The sequence below is a fragment of the Chrysemys picta genome, chromosome 9 (assembly GCF_011386835.1).
Source record: "Chrysemys picta bellii isolate R12L10 chromosome 9, ASM1138683v2, whole genome shotgun sequence".
Lineage (NCBI taxonomy): Eukaryota > Metazoa > Chordata > Testudines > Emydidae > Chrysemys > Chrysemys picta.
The window spans coordinates 57,012,562-57,029,683 of NC_088799.1; the positions used below are offsets into that span (position 1 = coordinate 57,012,562).

Sequence of the window (17,122 nt, forward strand, 5' to 3'; positions counted from 1 at the left end):
GGCTTGTCCACATGGAGTCAGAATGCGGACTAGGGGGCTATGATTTCTAAAGTGCACTAATGTGTTGTGCCTGATTCTCCTGGTGTTGTGCATTAACATGCGCACTAAAGTTTACCTAGAGTGCTTTACCGTAGTGCTGTTTGACACAGTACATTAATGTGCCCTAGGGAACAATGCACTACATGCTAAATCAAGGTTTCAATAACAAGGATACAAAGCTTAAACTAACCTGTATGTGTTATATATACACCACTTCCCCGATATAATGCGACCCGATATAACACGAATTCGGATATAATGCGGTAAAGCAGTGCTCCGGGGGGCGGGGCTGCGCATCCGGTGGATCAAAGCAAGTTCAATATAGTGCGGTTTCACCTATAACATGGTAAGATTTTTTTGGCTCCCAAGGACAGCTTTATATTGAGGTAGAGGTGTGTATATACATACAGCATCTCAGGCTCGTGACCCCCCCCCCCATGTTTATATACTGTCCCCAATTGCTATAGTCTCTGATGTGGTGCCAGTCCTTGACTAATGCATGGGAAGACTGGTAAAGCCAAGAGTTCAAACATCACAAGACAAATCAAATTAACCCCAGGAGGTCTATTTCCAAGCTGATGAGCCCCTGATTTGGTGCAGGTATCCCCATCCTACAAACATATATGATGGCATCATGCTGAAAAGTGCAGGATACTTACAAGCATGCTTCCTATGAGGTCAATCAATGACGCACTCCCTTTTTCAATGGGAAATGCTACCACAGACTTGACCACCTCCCCCTCAGCCAAACCTGAACAGATATTTGCCTGCCCCCAGATCCAGCTCAGCAATCTGTTTGTCTTAGGCTAGGTCTACACTACGGGGGGTGGGGTGGGGGGTCGACCTAAGATACGCAACTTCAGCTACCTGAATAGCGTAGCTGAAGTTGCGTATTTTAGGTCGACTTACCTGGCCGTGAGGACGGCGGCGAGTCGACCACTGCCGTCGACTCCGCTTCCGCCTCTTGCCGCGGTGGATTTCCGGAGTCGACGGCAGAGCCATCGGGGATAGATTTTATCGCGTCTTCACTAGACGATCCCCAATACATCGACCGCTACCCGCTGATCCGGCGGGTAGTGAAGACATGCCCTTAGGCCTTGCTCTAGAGCAAGCTGCCTTCTTTGCAGCGTCATGTGCCATTGAGGTTAGAGAAGGGACTGTGCTGTGAGAATGAAAGTTTCTTGCAACCCCCTGCCAACCTCCGAGGACAACCAGTAGAGAGATGGTTTCTTCTTGGTGCTTTTTCTTGTCTAGCTGGCCTGGTTGGTGGATGAGACACACACACAACCCGTTCAACAAGAAGTCCGGTTGTGCTACAAGCATGATACTCAGAGCACCAATCCAGGTGTCCCGCCAGCCTGGCTCCACCCTAGAACAGCAGTGGTTGGAACAGTGTATTTGCTTTGCTTCTGGCAGAGAGGTTGCTATTTGTCAGCCAAATTATTCTCGTAATAATCTGAGCATCACTCTACGTCACCAGGGTATGCGAAGAATGTGGAGGGAGAAGGGCACCTCCTTGGTGAGAGGCAGCGAGCAGGGAGACTGCATCTGAACAGAGAAACCTGTTTGATCTTCCCCTGAAGGGCAAGACACACCCACATCTCCTCCTCAGAACAAGGCTTGGCTTTCGGAAGCCAGCCCTTGCAGGTAACCCACTGCAGCTGCTGGGGAGTGCGAAGAAGAGACCTGCAGGGAGCGGGGGGAGACAGCTCCAGCCACTTTACATACCATTCTCAAGTTCACCTTTGGGGGAAACCTGAGCTGAAGAGCTGCCACAGGTAGGGCCACTCATGCTTCTCGGGGCATCTGGAGAGAGCGAGACAGAGCCTCTGTCTTTCTGTTCTCCTCTTCTCTCCCATGCTCACTGTAAGAAAAGGCTGTTTATAACCTGCCAGTGCTGGGATTCAGCCAAAGGCTTTTGCTGTTAGCAGAGCTGGGCTTGAATCAAAATCCCAGCTCCCAGTGTGCTGTGGAGCATGCAGGACCTGTATCTGAAATCCCTCTATAATGGACTGTAATAGCCTGGGTCCGAGTGCTGCTCGGAACCTGAGTGGACCAGAATGTTAGGAGGGGTCAGATCTGGATCTGGACAATGTGGCTTGGGCTCGGGTCAGGTATAATCCATATCCATTTACCTCTTAGCTTTGTCTGACTGCTGCATTCCTTCCTACCAACCTCTCTGAAGCCACTGTTCTACCTAAGATCATTATATACTGAGTAAGAACTGGTCTCCCCTTTGTATGTATTAACCTGATGGGCTGGAGAGCGAGAGAGTGGTGATGGAGGGCTAGAAGGCTTATGAAACTTCTGGCAAACCCTTTCTCCTGCAGAGGTTTATTTGCTTATCTCTGAATTAGTATGTAAATTAATGCTCTTGGAAGGGAGGTATGGGACTGACAGTACAGGTAGGGCCGGTTTAGTGTAGGCAGGCACCTCCCTCAATCCCAACTTCTCCACTGCACCTCAAATCCTGTTACATCCTTTCCACCCCACCTGCTGGTCTAGTTCTAGGTCTCTGCCTAACAGAGACTTGGCCATCTCAGCAAGTGATGTGGTAGCTAACAAATGTGATGCAGCCCTGCCCAGCTCATTTCACTTGTGAGCCAAGGCAACATGCAGACCTAGCTCTTCAAAGGTAAAAGGCTCCTGAGTAGAACAGCTCAGGAGTATTAGTTTTTTTTTATTTTTATGCCTGCAAAACAACTGTAAATGAAAACTAAGCTTGTCAAATGTGTTCTCAAAAATTGGTGTTTTTCATTAAAAAAAAAAACACCCCAAAAATCTGAAACCCTTTTTTTTTCCAGTTTTCAACAAATTTTCATGTCTTTTTTATGAAACCCTGAAAATTTTTGACAAAAATGGATTTTTTTTGACAAAAAAATTCCATTTTGTTAAAAAGAAAGCTGTTTTCCATTGCAAAAGTTGAACATTTTCAGTTGAAAATAGAGCTGTTCATGATACTTCATCGATGAGATAGCTGTAATGTGGACATAAGGCTTGGCTGAGCCCTTGACGCTAGGGAAAATGGTGTCTTTACTTTTATTTTTTTATATTGCGGTCAGGGCTCAAGCTGAAGGTTATGTGGGTATGGAGATCATTGCTCTCCTTTTTAAAATAAAGGAAGTACTTTAATAATAATTAGCAGTTAATTACTTGTAATTATAATAATTAAATGGCAGGCACAGTGTTGTGAAATGTGCTTTAGAAATATGTATCGTGATAATAGTAAGCTCACTAGATATGGAACTATCAATTGCTGTTGGTATAGCACAATGGGGTCCCAGTCCGGTTAGTGACCCCAGATGCTGTTGATTGATATATGTGTGTGTGTGTGTGTGTATGTGCAATAATATTACACATGCGGAGAGGGAAGAGAGGGGTCAAGGAAACGTTTCCCTTGTTAATGGTTTAACTCTGTGATTGTCAACAACAAAAATGTCAGAACTCGTAGCACCCATGTCTTGGAAGGGTTCTTAGGTTGGGATTTTGCCCACTCTTCTGTGTTATAATACAAAACACTGACTGGTGCTCAGAAGGCAGTTCTGTGCAAGCCTTTGTCTGCTCTGGGTTGATCCTGAGATGCTGATGCCATAGAACTTCATATAGATTTGCCACCCTGGCTCATCCCAAGTCTGGGATTGTGTCTCTGGCACTGACAGGATCAGAGACTAGCAAATCCAGTAAATGCCTCAAGCCAGCTGAGCATCTGTTTGGTTGCAAGCTTGGGTACTGCACACCCTGACCTGTAGAGCCCACCCCCACCCCAGTTGAGACAAAAGTTCATTTGTGGGACCCATTCCTCCCTTAGCTCTTCTGCTGCAGCAGCCCATGATGGTTGACTTTGTGATGTGAACATCTGTTCACAAGTGACTGAACTAAGTCCTCAGACTCATTTCATTCCATTTCTCTGTTGCCCTGAGCTGGATCTGAAAGGGTGCTGAAGAGGGGAAAGGTTTCATCTCCCATTATCAGTCTCTAGAACCAGCTAAGCAAATCACTTACAAAAATTAAACTGAACCCTGATCGCTGCAGCAACCAGGACCAGAGGAAGGGTTGAAATGATTCTTTGCCTTCAGACCAACACACCCTGGAGGTTAAAATCTAAACAACAGTTTTCAAACCACCATTTTATATAATGGCATGGAATTCCGTTTATTCACCTGGCAGGAATCTTCGGAATTAATGTTTTCAGTATAGAGGAAAGTGCTGGAAGGAGGTCACCAATGTGGGATGGGCTCCCAGGTGTTGAGGAACAAGTTAGTGGACTGAACTAAGTAGCAAGTGTTCAGTTTGGTCAAGGCAGCCAGTGCTTATTGGGTAACACATTAGCTATTGGAGATAGGTAGGGTTGCCAACTTTCTAATCACTCAAAACTGAACATCCTAGCCCCAGCCATTCCCTGAGCCCCACCCCACCCCACTCACTACATTCCCCCTCCCTTGGTGGCTTACTCTCCCCCACCCTCACTCACTTTCACTGAGCTCGGTCAGAGGGTGGGGGTGCGGGAGTGGGTGAGGGCTCCAACTGGAGTGCGGGCTCCAGCATGAGGCTAGAAATAAGGGCTTCAGGATGTGGGAGGGGGCTCTGGGCTGGGACAGGGAGTTGGGGTGTGGGATGGGGTGAGGGCTCTGACTGGGGGTGCGGGCTCTGGGATGGGGCTGGGGATGAGGGGTTTAGGGTGCAGAAGGGGGCTCCAGTCTGGGGGGTGGGGCCAAGGGATTCAGAATGTGGGAGGGGGTGCAGGCTCTGGGGTGGGGCCAGGGATGAGTGCTTTGGGGTGCAGGAGGGGGCTTCAGGCTGGGGGTGGGGCCAAGGGATTTGGAGTGCGGGAGAGTGCTGTGGGTTGAGGTAGGGGGTTGGGGAGTGGAAGGGGGTGAGGGCTCTGGGCTGGGAGTGCTGGCCCTGGGGTGGGGCTGGGGATAAGGGATTCAGGGTGTGGGAGGGGGCTCTGGGCTGGGGCAGGGAGTTGGGGTGTGGGACTGGGTGAGGGGCTCCAACTGGGGGTGTGGGCTTTGGGGTGGGGCTGGGGATGAGGGGTTTAGGGTGCAGAAGGAGGCTCCAGGCTGGGGGGTGGGACCAAGGCATTCAGAATGTGGGAGGGGGCTGCGGGTTGAGGCAGGGGGTTGGCATGTAGGAGGGGGTACAGGCTCTGGGCTGGAGGTGCGGGCTCTGGGGTGGGGCTGGGGATGAGGGGTTCAGAGTGTGGGAGGGGGCTCTGGGATGGGGGAGGGGTTTGGAGCTCGGGGTTGGGGCATGGGCTTACCTCCAGCAGCTCCTGGTCAGTGGCGCAGCAGGGATGCTAAGGCAGACTTCCTGCCTGTCCTGGCACCATGGTCTGTGCTGCGCCCTGGAAGCAGCCAGCAGCAGGTCTGGCTCCTAGGCAGAGGCACGGACCTGACTGTGCGCGCTACTCTTGCCCGCAGGCACCGCCCAGCCAATGGGAGTACGGAGCCGGTGCTTGGGACGTGTGGCAGCTCCATGGCCCCCCTGCCTAGGAGCCAGACCTGTTGGCCGCTTCCGGGGTGCAGCGCGGTGACAGAAAAGGAAGGGACTAGCCTGTCGCAGCACCGCCGACTGGACTTTTAATGGCTCAGTCAGCAGTGCTGACCAGAGCAGCCAGGGTCCCTTTTTGACTGGGTGTTCTGGTCAAAAACCGAACACCTGGTCACCCTAGAACAGGGGTGGCCAACCTGAGCCTGAGAAGGAGCCAGAATTTACCAATGTACATTGCCAAAGAGACACAGTAATATGTAATGATTTTATATATATATAATATGCACACTCATAATCATTATATAGGTTGATAATGTATATTTATTATACATTTATAATGTATAGTTAACGATAATAACAACTTAATCTTTTACTTAGTGGTACTTCTGGCAATCTCTGCTTTCAAGAATTCCATTGAAGTTTGGTTTGTGTTCAGTTGTGCTCACACGGAGCAGTTCTCTTAAGTGTCTGTCTGTCAAAATGGATCAGTGCTTGGATTTCACATTTGAGTGTTGAGAAAACAGATTCACAAAGATAGGATGAGGCGAACATCGAGAATAATTTTAAGGCTGCACTTCTGATGTTGGGGTATTTATCCTTTGGTACAGATTTCCAGAAAGTAAGGGTCCCCTCTGTCTTCTGAACAGATTTCAATCTGTCATCTTCCAAAAGTTCTATTATTTCCATCTGGGATGTTGCTTCATCAGTGACTAAAGGGGGCTTCAGACAATCGGCTTTAGCACTAAAAGGGTCAATCAGAAGGCTGATCTGAGGTCCTTTCTGCTGCGAATCTTGGAATCTTTCCTCAAAACTGTCCTTAAGATCTTTAATCACACTCACATACCTAGTTGTGCTCCATTTTAGGAGTTCTGCTGCACCTTCTTTTGATCTGGCTTGAAGTTGTGATATTGAGGGAAAGTGTGTCAGCTCTCCCTCAAGTGTCTGTCTGTGAAACAACTGCAGTTTGTTCATGAACGCAAATACGCCTTGCACTAGATCAGACAGCAACCGGATTTTTCCTTGTAAGTCCACATTTAGTTTATCCAAATTCAGCAGCATGTTTGCAAGAAATGCCAAGTCTAGAACCTATCCAGGATCTGTAAGCTCGGGGTGTATGCTGTGCTTCTCCTCCATAAACAATTTTACCGGTTCCAGGAGCTTGAAAAAAACGGGAAATAACTTTACCTCTCGAGAGCCATCGAACTGCACAGTGAAATGGCAAATCATCAGGAGAGTCTTCTTCATCCAGTTCTTCAATTAGATTTTGAAATTGTCTGTGACTGAGTGCATTTGAGAGAATGAATTTCACAATGTGCAAGACAGGTTTCATGACGTGATCAAATTTGAGATTTTTAGATACCAGTTGCTCCCGATGAATAATACAGTGAAATGTCCAAAATTTGGGAAAGTTCTCATCAGACTTACAAAGTCCTACTAATCCATTCGCAGAGCCCCACATTTGCAGAAACCCATCCATTGCAATGGGAGTGAGTTTCTGTAAAGGCAAGTGGCTTTTCGCAACTACCCACCATCAACGCCTCCTTTAAATCTCGTCCACGAGTTCTGTCCTTTAGTGACACGATATCGAGGAGTTCTTCCCTTACAACACAGTCATCAGACACAGTGTGGACAAATACCATTATCCTGTGCCTGACACGACTCATCCAAAGTGATGCTCAAATATTCACACTGCTGAAGTTGTGAGTGCATTTGCTATTCAATGACACTATTCAGGTCGGAGATTTTGCATTCTATTGTGTGGCATGAAAGCTGCAGGCCAGAAATTTTCCTCTATAGATTCTCGTTCTCTGGTGACAGGATTGAAATCACATTAGTGAGGCACGTTTGTATAGGCTTTCCTTCAGAGTAGGGCTTTTTCACATGGGCTGTGTGCCAGGCCCCATAATAGGAGGCTAATGTTACAGTCTGTGATCAGTTGGCAAATCTCGTGAAGAACTGGGCTTCTACATATGTTTGTTTTTTCAAAGTTTTCAGTTTTAAAGTGCGGAGTTCAGAACCTTGTGTGAATTCTTGATCCATATGTGCATGGCTAGCAGTGAAATGATGCTGCAAGTTTGAAGATTTGAACTGCGAGATATACATCTGGCAAAGAAGACACATGGCCTTACCATTTACATTCAACAAAAAAGTACTTATTCTCCCACTCCTGTTGGAAGCCTCGATTTTCATCTGTGTATTTTCTTTTCTGTTTGCACCCACCATTTTTTCCCCAGAGTTGGCTCCTAGCAGGAGCTGCATATTGTCTTCTTAAATAGAACATTCATATTCCATGGTTGGCTGTTCGCAGTAGATACTGGCACACTTTGGATGGTGTGTCCATAATAACTTAGCTGAGTAAGTGTCCATTTTACATGTCCACGTACTGACTGGGATATATTAATGTTTGATCTCAATTACCTGTTAGGAGCTCACATTTGAAACCAACCCCTAGTGTCAGTATGACAAAGAGATTGGGTGGCACCATGCAGTTGTGCTTCTAGAGACCTGGCTTCGGAGCTGGATTTTGAATCACAGATGAAATGAATTTGATGGCCTCCATCTAGTCCATATTGGTCATTTGTCCACAACACACAGTTCAGAGGTTTGGAGCTTCTACTTTCCAACATGGATTTCATGTTAAATGGGGGACTCCACTCTGCCGCCCCTTATAACATTAGCCTGGATAGCTCAGCTTGTGCCAAGCATTAAATGGAAGTGCTTTACAAGAATGCTACCTCCCTAGATTGCTTTGCTGTTGTAACGGTTGCCATCTTGGCTGACACCAGGCATTGAACTAGGGACCTCCAAAGCTAAAAGTCCAAGGGAATAAAGTTCCCTAGGTGATAGCCGTTACAGACTCCTGTCCTCTGTGGATTGGGCACAGAGCACAGGTAACATACAGTGACCAGAGGCAGGGACAAGGTCGGGTGGCAGGGGGGGGACTTTCTGGAAATGAGTCAGGGGGTATGTAATGAAAGCATGCTCAGACCACTAGCTACAGAACTTCCTTTCCTTGGCTGTCCCCTATTCCCATCTGTTTCTTTAACTACTCAGTTCTTTTCACAAGGGCTGAGTCTGATATATGCTGTTAAATTGCTCACCCAGAAGTTTCTCTCTTGCTGATTGTATCTTGTTGTCTGAACCAAGGATGTGTAGATTGCTTCATTATGTATCCACAGTGGTTTTAAGAAAGGGGCCCAATGACTGCATGCAGATATTGGATTAAAATATGATCCATTACACTTTTGATTCACTGCCAATCCTAAACTTTCTTGCTGCAACTGCTGCCTCTGTTGTACTGATTGCCCAAAGTCCCAAACATAAACCTTGTGGTTGTGCATCCTGCGAATGCTATTTTCATCTGAGAGTGATGGTGTCTAGAGCAGAGACTCACAAGTTTTGCTCCGTGGCTCATTCCCTGATACTGAACAGAATGAGTGATTTTGAGAACTAAGCAGTGAGGAATGGGAGGGTTGCAACAAATTACGGGGGACTACAAATGTAGAAAGTCTAGATGAGAGTGAGGGTCACAGGATTAAAACAAGGGAACCAGAGTGGGACACTGAGCAGAGAACCCCAGACAGCACCTCCCACTCCAAGTAAAAGGTGCCAGCTGGATAGCTCTGGAGAGTGAAGTCTCCTATTTATCCTGGTCACCTGGTAGATGGTGACCTGTTCAGATGAGCACAGTCAGCTCAGTTCCTGGCCAGATGTGAGCATGCATTTTGTGATGTAGACACTGTAGGTGGATTTTCAAAAGTGCTCAGCATTGACCTAACTCTGCTTCTGGTGAAACCAATGAGAATTTTACCAATGGCATAGATAGGCTGCTGCTGAGACATCACTTGTCTATTAGGAACTGGAGAGGGGCCATCACCTCAGTCCATAGAAGACCCTGAACTGTAATCAGTTTTTGGTCACTATTAGCCTAGGCTGGATTCCTGTCGGGGACAATGCCAAGATGCATTGATTCCATTCAGAAAAGAGAGGGTTAACACTTCAGGAGCAAGGGAAAGATGCCCACTGTTTGGCTGAAGTGCAGAGTGTGGCAGGGAAACTTGTGCAGGAGGGGAGCAGAGCTGAGGTCAGCTAGGTGAAGTAGGTATTTCCCCAGCACTCTGTGAAAAGATGTGCTCAAGGCATCCAGCCTAGGTCCCAGGGTGGAAATACTAACTAGGACAGCTCACTTTTGATGGATTCAAACTTTGTCCCTAAGCCTTGTGGTTAATGAGGCTGAACGAACCTTTTAGAGCGCCTAGTTTAAGTTCTAGTTGAGAGAGGCTGTTGTTCTCTTTTGTCTACACTAGAACTGGAAGGTATAAATTACAGCTCAAGGAGACAGAAGCACTAGCATCCTAAAATGAGTAATGTAGCCATAGCAAGAGGGGCTAGTCGCCCTGAGTACCGACCTATGGGCTCAGGCTCCGGGCAGCTAGCCCTTCCTGCTATTTGCACGGCTGTAGTTATGTTCTTTTTTCAGTGTGGTAGCTCACTCAGAGCTAGCATGCATATGTCTCCTCAGCTATGGGACCTGAGCGGTAACTGAGAAGCAAACAGCTCCACTACCCTTCCCAGAGCTAGTCAGGCCTCTACCTCATTTCTGCCTTTCAGAGAGAATTACCATACCGAAATGGGCACCAGCATTATAAAAGGCAGGTTTGTAGAAGAGAGGGGTATGAACCCCCACTCCACCCCAGGTGCTGAGGCAATGCCATGCTGTGTTACATGGGCTCCAGGACAGAGTGCTATCAGCAGCACCCTGATCACTAGAGTTGCTGCAGCACTGAAAAGGCTGCAGGCTCAGCTGGCAGCAGTTAATCACTTTCTATTGGGGGAGTAGGAACACTTGGGTGGTAATAGCTGGGTTAATGATATGATAGCTGTAATTGGAAGGATGAAGGGGAAGACAGGAAGTTGTGGGAAGGGTACAACGTGGAAGGCTCCTGCTACAATATCTTGTTCTGTTTGTGAGAGAGCTGAGGAGTAAATGTACAAGTGGTGAAAGGGCAACAACCTGGTGTGTTTTTGACTGAGGCAGGGCAGTCCTTAGGATTTATGGGGCCCTAAGCAGTACTATTAAAGGTGCCCCTATGCCCGACTTGGGGCACAGCCACCACCCCCGCCCACAGACCCCCCCCCCCCCCATTGCTGACACACACCGAGCAGCAGCCCGGGCTCGCAGCCTGTGGGGAGGGACAAGGCAGCAAAGAGGATACCAAGCTGCCCAGCAGAGAGTCACAGTTCCCCACAGACCCTCATACCCTCTCCCTCATGCAGAATATGCCGCGCCGGCACATGCGGGTCTGTGAATACGGTCCCTGCCTTCTGCCTAGTAAGGAGACGGCAGCGTGTGCTGGGTGTGAGGGAGCCAAACCGCTCTTACTGGCCCGGTCATAGGCGTGGACTCCATGGGTGGGTGCTCTGGGGCTGGAGCACCCAGAGGGAAAATTTAGTGGGTGCAGAGCACCCACTGGTGCCAAGCTCCCCCCTCTCTCGGGGGAGGGGGTGGAGCAGGGTCAGGAAGAGGCGGGGCGGGGACTTGGGTGGAGTGGGGGCGGGGCATGGAGTGGAGGCAGGGGGGTCGAGCACCCCCTGGCAAGATGAGAAGTCGACGCCAATGGTCCCGGTGGTGCCCCAAATTTTCGGGTGCCCGACCCAGCTGCATATGCTGCGTATGCTTAAGGACGGCCCTGGACTGAGGGACCATGGAAACAGGCTAGGCAGTACAGCACACCAGGTAGCTGAAGAAGCACCTGTGATATTCTCTTAAAGCCACCTTTGTGCAGGGCATTGAGTTGGTTCTGAGCAAAAATAATTAGCTGTGCTTTTCTGACAGAGACAAGTACTGCACTGTCTCTAAAGCTCTCTGGGGAGGCGTTGTCTTACCGTGGCAGGTGCCAGTTCTGGAAACGGCAGTTTCTTAGAACAATGACTCAGATGTGTTTTAGCAGGTAGCCACGCAGTCCTGAGTTGTGTGCTGGGCCTGTTCTTTAACTTCCTTTTAGTTCAGTCTTGGAAAGTGCCTGTGGCCCGCGCTGATATTTCTCTCCTTTCAATGGGGTAACGTTGACGTTAATGAGATTACACCAATGCAAGGGCGACGAGAATCGGGTTCTCAGTCACTGATCAAAAAGCACAGCTTACTGAAGGCCCCTCCATAGATATTTCACAGGAGTTATTTTGACCTGCTCAGTAAATCATAGGCACCCACCCAACGCACCCAACTCACTAGGGCACTGGACTGGGCTGCAAGAGGCCTGAGTTCAATTCCCAGCTCTGGTACTCCTTTGCTGGGTGACTTCGGGCCAATCACTTCCTTCTCTATGCCTCAGTTTCCCCATCTGCAAAATAGGGACCTCCATTATGAAGTGCGTTGAGATCTACAGACAAAAAGTGCTATATAAGAGCTAGGTATTATTCTTTTATTCCACTGACTTCATTTTAAGACCTGTTATATGGCAGTGATTGTGACCTTGTGTGGAGCTATTTCTCACTGGGGTTACAGCCAAATACTTTTGTAACATGACCAGTTTGCTGAATCCTTTTGGTGGCAAACAAAAGGATCTAAGCTGCAAAATTTGGATCAGGATTTCAAAACCATGCATCTCCATGTCTGGAAATGTTCAGCAGCTGCAGGCTTTTGCATGAGGTTATTTGCAAAGTTTAGTTCTATCTACCCATGAGAGTCTGGCTTCAGATTTTGAGCCATACAGCCATTAAAGTTCAGAGGTGTTTTTGTAACAATCCTTATGTTCAGCACTGCTGGGGATTGAATCAGTGAAGCCTGATTTTCATTACATCCTTCTTGTACCAATGTTGGACCATAAGGCAAAAACTAGTATCTTCCTTCCCTCTCTGTCCCTTGCTGCTGCTTCCATCTGTTCTACCCTGCCTGCCATGTTCTTAAGCTTTCTCTTGGGTGTACCATGTCCTCATTTCCTCACACCAGCTGGTTTCCACTTGACAGTTTCATGTGGGAATCTGTGTGTTGGCATCCAGTGTACATGCCCCAAATATATCCAGTGCTTCCTTCTATTTCTAGTAGAGATGAGCTGCTGGTAGGTGACTTCTTGGGTCTCTTCTTTGATGATAGTCTCTTCATCCAATGCCAAGAATCTTTCATAGGCAATTATTTTTGGAGTGAAGTCTGAGTTTAGAGATTAATTCTTCTGTCAGGGGGCTGCAGCAGATCATATTCTCTGTGGGTCAGGCAGAGTGTGGGCTGTGTCATATGCTGAATGAGTTGCATTTGGATCCAGGATTTTGGTTCTTGCCCATTTGCAGTTACCAGCTCTATGTGGAAATCTTGCCTCGTCCCTGCTGGAGGCTGGTATGGAGAGATTAGGTGCATGGTTTCCACTAGCATGTTTGATTCCCTGTCCGTGCTGGAGCTAAAGCCCTGCTAAACTCAGGCTAGTTACAACCATGTTTGGAAATGGCAGACAAGAATGGTTTTGCCAGAACTTTGACAGCTCTTTCACAATCCAATTGGGTTAAGCAGAGTTCTGCTCTCATTGTGGAATAATCTTTAAATGAAAATAACCCCACTCCCCTTTCTCAGTCCCCTAAATCCCAAAGGCATTTGATCTAGTGACTGTCACAGGCATGTCTATACTAAAGAATCCTGCTGTTTGGCCATGGGGCCAAATCTAGTGCTTCAACCATTGTTGAAAATGTTTGTCCAGCTAGCATTGACAGGGCCAAATGAATTCAATGCAGCAAAGCATGGGTGACCCCTTTGTTCTAAAAGGGGTATGACTCATGCTTCCTTACAACTGGTGTTGAACTCTATTGACCCTGCTCACTTTAGTAGAGGATCACTTTCAATATTGGTGGAGGGGAAGGGTGGGGGAGCAGGGGACACATGTTTTCAAGTGTAGACACTGATTAGAAGGGACAATGAATCCACTAGATTCTCTTAAAGACATAAGGTATGGCACTGTTTGCTGGGGAAGAAGAAATTATTTTTCTCCAATCGAGGAATGATAGCCTCCCTTGATTTTATTTTCCTCCTATTTGTTCTTATTGCTGAAGAAGAAATGTCTCTAGTAAGCAAGGTCTGTTGGAAAGATGGCAGGCATGTGTTTAGGAACCAAACAAGTTCTGACCACTCTTTGGGGCAGAAAGAATTTAAGACCTGTGTATCCACTACTTTGTATAAATGTGCTGATGCACAAAACAGAGGTAGCTATACTGAATCAGGAGAAAAAGAAAAATGTGGACAGGATAGAGCATAAGATACCTGCATATTGAAGCAACTGATGGGGAATAACAACTGCTTTTGGTCCATTAACTTGTGTATATATAAACTGTAGTTTCTGTTAGCCATAAACCATTGTAATGAACTGGCTTGTGGCAGTGGGCGGGTAGTGTCTGTCTGTGTATGTGCATACAGCGTAGCACAGCCCTCTTCTGGACAGAAACTGAACTGCTTTGTGTGTCATAGACCCTATGCTTCTAAAGCTAAGGCAGATTCTCCTTTAGCTCAAGAGGGAGGGGCCTATGAGAAGGCGCAAGGGGATCTGAATTCTATCCCCACTGTTGCCTGGAAGTTCTGACTGACTACTCTAGTTGATATAATGACAACTGAAGTCTTAGGTAGCCATGGGCTTGTGTCAAGAGATTGCATGTGATTTGTCCACAGAAAACCATTGAGTAATCTTTCCAACAAACCCTTAAGGAGAATGAGAAAGGAGTTGGCCCAAGTAATGAATCTAGGCACTGTGGATAAAAGGAGTCTGCATTCTCCCTTATGTTTGTTCTCTTTCACAAGCAGTGTGGCATGTGAGTTTATGAAGACAGATTTGGCAATATGGAAAACATGTTTAAATTGTTACAAAACAGGAAGCATGAGCAGTCAGATGCTGCCAGTAGGTGGTTAGCCTGTTCTCTCTAGTGGATTACAGATAAGAAGGCGAAGAAGAATCTTTACTTGCATTACAGGGCAAAATATAATTCAGCCAAGGGTCATCTGACTCCATTTGCAGGATCAGCATGAAAGATGGGAGCAGTATCTTGTAGCAAGAGGAAGGGACTAGAACTTAGGACTCCTGAAGTCTATTTGTAGCCCTGCCGCTGATTTGCTGCCTGACATGGATGGACATCATGTCACATGTTTGTGCTCAGTTTCCCCACTGGTAACACGTGGATAGCACTTGGCCTTGCTCACAGGCAGGTTGTCAGGCTTACTTTTAAAGTGTGACTCCACTTTTTTGATAAGCAACTATGAAAATGGCAATTGGGATCCCACTTTTCCTGTCTCCTACTGACTCCATAAGAAAAATGCTCAATTTCCAAGTAAAAAGATGGTTTTCTAACTGCTGACCCTGCAAACTCCCACTGGGTTCGGAGAGTCGCACTGGGCGCCTTCCTTCCCAGGAATCATCTCAAAAAGTATCTACAGGCTCAATTATGCTATCAAGGACACTTGTGTTATCTATTGTCTTCAAACTATGCCCTGTCTCAGTGACACCTGTAGAGCCCCCTTACCTTCAATAGGTTTGCACAGGTGTAACTAATTGGAATTTAACAAGCCGTTCTGTCACTGCTACCCAAGATGGAAGAGACTCCAGCCCACTGGCTCTACAGGTCTACCAGGAGTAAGAAGCTGTAGAAGAGTATATGTGTCACTAAAGCCGGAAGATGGGAGTTTGATATACACAGCGAGGAGATCTGCTGAGTAGAAGGGGAGATTTTTGTAAGGTTACTTTTCAGAGTAGAATCACATGCCAATATTTTAGAGTAGCAGCCGTGTTAGTCTGTATCCGCAAAAAGAAGAACAGGAGGACTTGTGGCACCTTAGAGACTAACAAATTTATTAGAGCATAAGCTTTCGTGGACTACAGCCCACTTCTTCGGATGCATATAGAATGGAACATATATTGAGGAGATATATATACACACAGACAGAGAGCATAAACAGGTGGGAGTTGTCTTACCACCTCTGAGAGGCCAATTAATTAAGAGAAAAAAAACTTTTGAAGTGATAATCAAGCTAGCCGAGTACAGACAGACAGTTAGATAACAAGTGTGAGAGATTCAATGTTTGTAATGGCTCAACCATTCCCAGTCCTTATTCAAACCGGAGTTGATTGTGTCTAGTTTGCATATCAATTCTAGCTCAGCAGTTTCTCGTTGGAGTCTGTTTTTGAAGTTTTTCTGTTGTAATATAGCCACCCGCAGGTCTGTCACTGAATGACCAGACAGGTTAAAGTGTTCTCCCACTGGTTTTTGAGTATTTTGATTCCTGATGTCAGATTTGTGTCCATTAATTCTTTTGCGTAGAGACTGTCCGGTTTGGCCAATGTACATGGCAGAGGGGCATTGCTGGCACATGATGGCATATATCACATTGGTAGATGTGCAGGTGAACGAGCCCCTGATGGTATGGCTGATGTGATTAGGTCCTATGATGATGTCACTGGAATAGATATGTGGACAGAGTTGACATCGGGGTTTGTTACAAGGATAGGTTCCTGGGTTAGTGGTTTTGTTCAGTGATGTGTGGTTGCTGGTGAGTATTTGCTTTAGGTTGGGGGGTTGTCTGTAAGCGAGGACAGGTCTGTCTCCCAAGATCTGTGAGAGTAAAGGATCATCTTTCAGGATAGGTTGTAGATCTCTGATGATGCGCTGGAGAGGTTTTAGTTGGGGGCTGAAGGTGACAGCTAGTGGTGTTCTGTTATTTTCTTTGTTGGGCCTGTCTTGTAGGAGGTGACTTCTGGGTACTCGTCTGGCTCTGTCAATCTGTTTTTTCACTTCAGCAGGTGGGTATTGTAGTTTTAAGAATGCTTGATAGAGATCTTGTAGGTGCTTGTCTCTATCCGAGGGATTGGAGCAAATGCGGTTATATCTTAGAGCTTGGCTGTAGACAATGGATCGTGTGGTGTGTCCTGGATGGAAGCTGGAGGCATGTAGGTAAGTGTAGCGGTCAGTAGGTTTCCGGTATAGGGTGGTATTTATGTGACCATCGCTTATTAGCACAGTAGTGTCCAGGAAATGGACCGCTTGTGTGGATTGATCTAGGCTGAGGTTGATGGTGGGATGGAAATTATTGAAATCATGGTGAAATTCCTCAAGGGCTTCTTTTCCATGGGTCCAGATGATGAAGATGTCATCAATGTAGCGCAAGTAGAGTAGGGGCGTTAGGGGACGAGAGCTAAGGAAGCGTTGTTCTAAGTCAGCCATAAAAATGTTGGCATATTGTGGGGCCATGCGGGTACCCATAGCAGTGCCACTGACTTGAAGGTATATATTGTCCCCAAATGTGAAATAGTTGTGGGTGAGGACAAAATCACAAAGTTCAGCCACCAGGTTAGCTGTGACATTATCAGGGATACTGTTCCTGATAGCTTGTAGTCCATCTTTGTGTGGAATATTGGTGTAGAGGGCTTCTACGTCCATAGTGGCCAGGATGGTGTTTTCTGGAAGATCACCGATGGATTGTAGTTTCCTCAGGAAGTCAGTGGTGTCTCGAAGATAGCTGGGAGTGCTGGTAGCGTAGGGTCTGAGGAGAGAGTCTACATAACCAGACAAGCCTGATGTTAGGGTGCCAATGCCTGAGATGATGGGGCGTCCAGGATATCCAGGTTTA

At 47.0% G+C, this 17,122-nt stretch overlaps 1 protein-coding gene across 2 annotated transcripts in view; it reads left to right on the plus strand.

Moving 5' to 3' along the window:
* Window positions 1-1,533: 1,533 nt before the first annotated feature.
* The window catches only part of ZNF185 (zinc finger protein 185 with LIM domain), a 103,621-nt gene continuing 88,032 nt past the window's right edge, over window positions 1,534-17,122 (plus strand). The window contains exon 1 of one of the 2 annotated variants that reach the window (XM_065556254.1): window positions 1,534-1,686. The gene's annotated coding sequence lies outside the window, so the exon portion shown is untranslated. The other variant, XM_065556255.1, reaches the window with a different exon arrangement.